The 7267-nt window shown below is 44.3% G+C and overlaps 1 long non-coding RNA gene across 2 annotated transcripts in view; it reads left to right on the top strand.

Annotated features, from left to right (window-relative positions):
- Window positions 1–1159, top strand: part of LOC102488118 (uncharacterized) — a 65698-nt gene extending 64539 nt beyond the window's left edge. For both annotated transcript variants that reach the window (XR_337359.2, XR_001369720.2), the window contains exon 4: window positions 1124–1159. This is a non-coding gene — a long non-coding RNA (uncharacterized LOC102488118). The remainder of the gene's footprint in view (window positions 1–1123) is intronic.
- Window positions 1160–7267: the final 6108 nt, after the last annotated feature.

Raw genomic sequence — 7267 nt, 5'->3', positions numbered from 1 at the left:
CACAATGAAAATCAAATGCAGTATGACCCAGGGCTCTTTGCACAAATTCATACGGCAGGCATAAAGGCCTGGAAAAAACTCCCTGCCAAAGGAGATTTGAGCACCTCCCTTACTAACATTAGACAAGGGCCTGATGAACCTTTTTCTGACTTTGTACATCGATCAATTACCTTGTCAGAAAGAATATTCGGTAATGCTGATGCAAGTACAGACTTTGTAAAACAACTGGCATATGAAAATGCTAATGCTTCTTGTCAGGCAGCCATTAGATGCCAAGTCACTGAGGGTCTTATCTCAGACCAACTAGATTCCCTAACTGAGGTGGTTCTTCAAAATAGACAAGGTTTAAATCTCCTCCTGGCAGAACAGGGGGTCTCTGTCTTGCTTTACAGGAACGCTGCTGCTTTTATGCCAATAAGTCCGGCACCATTTGTAACAACATACATCAACTCCAAGAATCTCTCCAACAATGTAGAAAACAACTTGCCGATGGTCTGCCTGGAACCATCTCCTCCCTTTCCCGCTCCCCCTCCTTGGCCCATTCATTGGCTTTTTAATTGTTTGCTCACTGGGACCTATTATATGCAGCCTATCCAGGTCCACTATACTAGATTGGAGATGGAAGACCAACACCCCTATACTGGTCTCGCCTGAGGTACTGAATCAGTTAGCCAAAGATGGGTTAGAGAGTCTGATGAACCCAATAACTGTTCAGTCCTTCCACCTAAGACAGGAAGCCCGTCATAGCTATGGGACTCTCCAATGACAGGTAAGAATGGAGATATGGTTCCATAAACGACTCCAACCTAAGACAGGCACGATTCCCCCAGGCCTTTTCCTCATCTCTTAAATTAAAACAGAGAAGGGGGATATTTGGGAGGCTGCGCACCAGCAAATATCACCTGTTTCTCAGAAAGCAAACAATTACACAATGCCAAAAGCCATGATTGGCTTCCCTTCAAAACCTCACCTTCAAAGTCATGCTCTGATTGGGCACTAGAATCCCTCAGATTTGCATATCTGGCACCTCATGATTGGTCCACAAAGCAACCAGTCATAACCCACCTTTTACAACCAATCACGGCCCACTAGCATGTATATAACCATGACTCCTGGTCCACAGTCTCCAGATGACCCTGAAGAGCCTGAAGAGTTGTAACACCGCATCGTCTCCAGACGACCCTAAAGACCCTGAAGAGTTGTGACACCGTGTAGTCTCTGGACGACCCTGAAGACCCTGAAGAGTTGTAACACTGTGTCATCTACGTGCTGCCCACAATAAACGAACGACCCTGACACTGTATCGTCTCCGTGTTGTAACATTGCACCCCTCATCCCGGCTCTCACTCCTTCCCTCAGGAAACCTGTTCGACTGTCCCCCGGGTCAGGACATTTGATAAAACAGGAATTTTTTTGTCTGTTTGTTTGTGATATAATGCAGGAATCCTTACTTTTTTCCTAATGAATCATCAGATGTTCTCATTCCACATACTAGAAGAATCACCTATCTTTTCCTCATTCCTTGGAAATGTAACCTTCCTCTGAGATTTAGGCACTAGTGCACATAAATTGGTTTCTGTGCTATCTTTTTGTTCCGCTGGTGGACTTGTCTGGTTTTGGACTCTTGCTTCAATTTTCTTCAGCCTTGTTATAAATTGGGAGACTCGTCGACCCCTATAGTTTGGTGCATTCAACTCCTCCATCCCTCAAAGGATAAGCACATTGCTAGACTCAGTGCTTTGGTTAAGAGAAAATTTGGATTTTTCACACATTCAGGAGGAAAATATTACACTAATTAACTAAAACTCAAGGTGGTGAAATCTCTGCTAATAGGGCACAGTGGTCTCCCCAGAACTTAAAGGCTTGGTGCTCCTCATTTGCATGCACTGCAGATGACACCTCCCAGGGGAGCAGGGAGCAGCCAGTCCAGGAGTGGCTGAGTTTCTGTTCCAGTTTCTGCTCACCTCACCTTTCAGTTACAGTTTTAGCAAGAGAGCACCTGCCTCAGGAGCAGCCGTTCTTGTTAAATCTTCAGATCTTAAAGGGCAGTGGGGAACTTCACGCACTCCCAGCAGGAGAGGAAAGACAGTGCAGGTGTAAATCTCAGGGAGCTGATTGTCGGAATCCACAAGCTCGACCTTGTAAATAATTCACTTCAGTGCAGGAAATCTGCATATGAGGATGAAATGTCATTTATAACTCATAGGATATTGCCTTGGCTGGGAACAACTTTCCAATCCCTTCAACTCATTAAGTGCTGCTAAGGAAGAGAGAATATAGATGATGTAGAATAAACCCCCCCACAGTAAGTCCATGACTGGTGCAGACTAGTTAGCAATGCTCAAACTGAAAATAAAACTTGAGGACATGCCTGCATAATCACTCAGCTCTCTAGCAGCCCGATTTGGGCTACACTAGGGGGCTAGCGAGGTGAGGCCAGATTTCCCCAAGGCGCTCCCAAGCCCAGCCTTCACTGCAGTCCCTGAGCAGACCAGGGGAAATGCTGGCCATGCTGTGTCCTCGGGAAGGGCTGCGTGCTCACTGGCTGCAAGGGGAGTGTGTAAGTTTCCAATTAAACTTATCTCCCTGCATTCTGAAATATCTCGTAGATGACTTGTGGAGAAACAGGATAGTCTTTGTAATGAGCTCTTTTTCTCTCTTTATTAAATATTGATTGAGTATGGAGGAAATTCAATTTCCAAATGGAGTCTAAGCCTTATTCCTGGGGTGTTTGGGAGTGAGTCTTTTGTTGTTTGTTTGTTTGAATTTGGGATGAGGGCTGCGAACATCTCCAAGCAGGAGACCAGTGGAAGAGCTTAGCTAAGTCCTTACCACTAGTGGCTGAAGCTGACTGGATATTTCGTGGGCGAGGCTGCATATGTTGGAAGCACAAAAAGCCCACAGTGGGAGAAGAGAGGAATTTTTTTTTACCTATGGAAGAAAAGGTAAAATTAATATGCCCTCCGGTTTGAATATAAACCTCTGAAAGCACTGCAGCCAGTCACCTACCTGTCTAGTACGCAGAGACCTCAATTAAGTAGTCTGCAATCACTCCAGAGATAAACTCAGAGAAGGGCTGAGGTTTCCTGACTTTCTTCCCAAGAGACTTACTTACTAATGGACCAGGAGGGATTCATTAGGAAATGGTTTGCCTATTAAAAGGTCCCTTGTCGCCGGCTCTCCGAGGTGATGGGAGCCCTGCAGACTGTAGGTGTTGAGGCGCCCTCTTGACCAAGGAGACATCAGGTAGGTGGAGGTTACCATGGACCCCGTGGAATGTTCCACTCCTGTACACAGCTTGGTGCTCCATCACGCAGGGATGTTCATTTCTCCTGCCCCAATTTTCTTCCTAAAAGTAATTTGATAGTTATCCAGTGTCCATACTTTCCTAAGTTGGTTCAAATTGATTGCTTGAAGAATATTCTAGATTTTTTTTGCAACTGCTAAGGTTATCAATTAGCCCCTTTCAAAATATGCTACCTTTGCCCTTTCCAGTCTCCAGAGACCCTTCATGTCCTGCTATGACTCTTCAGCAACGTTCACATAGAAAAGCACCAGTCGTGAAGAAATGTGAATGCAGTGTGCATTTTCAAAAATGAAACACGAGATAATAACTGCTGCTGTTTACAACGTCTGACTTTTTAAGCTCCACGCCAGCTTCGTTAAACGGTATATTTTGTTTAAAAGAAATAAGTTTACATATTCAAGGTCATGTTTTAGAAAAAGATAAAAAGAGAATTATGTTTTTTACTGAGTTATAAAATTAGTTGAGAAAAATATAATGCGTCAAGGACAACTCTTGAAATCTAAGTTGTAGGATTCTCGGTATCAGTGTAAATTAAAAGCTGGTTCACAGAAAATTCCATGAAACAGAACTCTATTAATTTGAGGCACGAGGTTGGATTATTTCACAGGTTTCTCATGGCTTTAAAACACAATAAGAGTCAAGTGCATTCTCAAAGATCTGTGACCAGTGTGGTCTCAGCGTTTCAGTTGATTTGTGTATAGAGATCACGGACTGAATGTTTTGGTTTTCAAAAATATATTTGACAATGTGCCAACAAAATTTTCTCAAATCATACCATATGTCATTGGTTAGCAGAGGTTACAACTCACATATAATAAGTTTTTTGCCTTTTATCCTGAATTTCACACTCCCCTGAGAAAGCATATTGACTGATAATTGGCTGAAAGACTATAAACAAAAACATTCTATCACTGGAAATTAGTCAAGGAGATAGCCATTGGAATGACAGGAGCCCTGGAGTTAAGTTTTATTTAGCATTCTCATTTTTTTTCCACAGAAAGAGAAAAAGAAACAAACAGCAAGCTAAATATGTGGTTCCCCAAACAACTATCACAACACATCTCTCGCTAAAGAATGTGTAGATACCTTTTAAGAAGTAGAAAAGTGAAAGAAAATGATTTCTTTCAAAGAAACTTACAAATGAAAAGAGAGCTAATCGGGAGTTGGATTTTCTGGAGGATGGTGCTTGCTCTGGCAGCGAATTCTGTGCGTTGGGAGGGACAGCATCTTCTTCCTATTATTAAAGGCACCAGCAGAGGAGGAGCAAGAGTGTACATCCCTGCTATTAGCCAGAGGAAGCCGAAGGCCCGGTTGTTCCGTTAGAGAGTCCCCCCAGCAGTGTCCATCTATGTAGTAAAATAGGCCTGGTCACCCTGAATAACTCAGAATGTAGCTCCCCAGAAGCTGAAAGTAGTCATTTGTAGGGCCAGACCTTGACCGATTGTGAGGGGAGCTGGATCAGCCTGGCCTGGAGTATTAAGTTGAGATACAGTATGTACTTAGCCATCCTTCTGTTTCCAAGATAGAGCTACTTGGGTTGCCTCACATTTGCATTTTAATAGTCTACCTGCTAATAGGCCTCTAGCCTTCAGACAGTCAAGTGTTGAGGCAAAAGGAGAAAGATGGGATTTCTTAATGCTGCTAAAGTCTTTATTCCAGTTATAAAAAGGTGAAATTGGTAGGTTTAATTATTGTTGAAATATATGTCATTGCGTCTTAACTACCAAATAAGGGTCTGTCTCTCATTCTTTCAATTCCAAATTGTCTTCAACATATAACTTTGGTAACTAGAGAAGTACCCTGCACATCATTCAGAGATGAATAAGAATTCTTAAATAATTAGCTTAGAATAAAATATACTGAAATCAGATCTGTACTATTTGATTAAACCGTGTTTCACTGTTATAAAAGGATCACGAGGAAACATTAGTACCTGTGTGTGGAAGCCTAGGAGTGTTTTGACGAGGTGAAAGGTAGGTGATTAAAGCCAATGGAGAGGCTGGTCTAGATCCATTTCTCTATTCTGATACTTGCCCAATATTTGAAGCAAGGGGGTTGTCTTAAAGGCATTAATAAAAACAAATCCAAGCTGGAGATAATAGAGCAGAAAGATAAATTGGGAGCTACCTGGGCCCTGATGTCAGCACCTGACCTCCAGGACTGTTTTACACTTTCACAAACCTCCTCAAAGTCTGGCTCGAAAGAAGGCAGCTGGGTCTCCTTATCTACCTGCGCACTTAACCTTCAGACGTACTCACCACAGGGAGGCGCTGGAAAACCCACTGTCAGCGTGTTCAACAAGTTATTTGTCCTTGTGGGCCCCTGAAGGCATCTCGGGGATCTCTGGAGAGAACCCTACCACCCCCACACCGACGGCATTTAGAGACCACATTGACAGCAGTCTGGATTGAGACGAGACCACCGTGGGCAGGCATCACAACTAGAAGCAAAGAGTCCCACCTCAGCTGCCCCCAGTTGGCCACCCTGGACTGAGAGGCTGGTGGGTATCAGGGAAACACTGTCGAGAGCCAGACTCTTCCTCCTGCACCTGGGGGTGCTGGGGAGAGGGGCCAGGAGGGCAGGGTCTGAAACACACCTCCTCGGACACCTTGAAGACGGTGTCATCAGGGCAACTCGTGTCCCAGCAGGACTCTGCATTGACGGGCAAGTGTTTTCCTATCAGAGGAGACTGAGCTGGGACAGCCGCGTTCACCACAGTCCGGCAGCCCAGATAAGGGACGTATTGGATATTCACAGCAGCGTGGATTACGGTCAAATGTGGACGTGGCCAAATGTCCATCGACTGATGAATACACAAGCCCACGTGGTATATCCATGTGGAATATGATTCAGTCCAAGAGGAACGAAGTGTCCATATAGGCTGCAACCCACCAGGCCTTGACAGGGCTAAGTGAGTGTCCATCACAAAAGAGCAGGTGCTTGATTCTCCTTATTCAAAACGCCTGGACTAGCTACAGTCATTGAGACAGACTGCTGGATTATCCAGGGCTAGAGAAGGGGCAGAAGGGGTGACTTCTAGAGGCAGGGGCTTTTTTACCGGGGGTGGAAATCTACAATAGGATGTGATGGTGGTGGCATACCTCTGCAAATATATTAACATTACTGAATTGAATACTTAAGGGTACATTTTATGGCATGCAAATTGTACCTCAATCTGTCACTAAACAGGTTTGATCCTTAGTTTATTAGAATAGGACTTGAGAATTTAGTAATGAAATGAATGAGCTTTCACTCACTGAGTTCAGTAAGTTTTAGCATGAGACCAAGTATTAGTTAAAACAATTCAAATGTTATATTTAAAAAAAAAGAGAAGTCAACTTTTTCTTTTGTTAAATCCCTGAAAAAGTGTAATAGCCTCCCCTCCCCTGGACCTTCAGAGCCTTTCCTTGCATGTCAGGACGCTCGGCCAAGGTCTGAGGGCACAGTGTCTCCAACGGCTCGTCTCTGTAATCTGAGTGAATTTGGTGTGGATCTCTTAGTGTCCTACAGAAATCAGTTTGAAATGCTGTCCTTCACTCCGAGAGTTAAAAAGGACGTTATTGACTTATATGAATGGAGTTAGGAGATGAACATATACAGCAAAGCTCTTAATGTGAAGGTCCTGGGGAGAAAGCGGCCCACTCAGGGCACAGGTGCATAACCCACAGCTTCTCACCCCCGTGCTCCCGCGAGGTGAGGCACTGTGATGACCCAGCAGTGCACAGGCAGAGTGGTTTGGGGAAGCCACCCCGCTAACGGCTGAACACAGGGAATCAGTGGGATGGAGCGGCCCCACAAAGTCTTGATGCCCCTGTGCTCTTTAAGCATTTTGCAGCAGCAAGAGAACATGGAGACGCAGCACTGGCTCAAGCCTGTTTCAGGAGAACAGCGAATCAGTACATTACCAGTGCTAGTGTTTGTCTCTGTTCTCTTTTTCTTTTCTTTTTTTTTTTTTCTTTT

The sequence above is a fragment of the Tupaia chinensis genome, unplaced genomic scaffold (genome assembly GCF_000334495.1).
Source record: "Tupaia chinensis unplaced genomic scaffold, TupChi_1.0 Scaffold145592_1, whole genome shotgun sequence".
In the NCBI taxonomy this organism is placed as follows: Eukaryota; Metazoa; Chordata; class Mammalia; order Scandentia; family Tupaiidae; genus Tupaia; species Tupaia belangeri.
The sequence above is the reverse complement of the archived record's forward strand: the minus strand, read 5'-3'. Positions and strand labels throughout refer to the sequence as shown.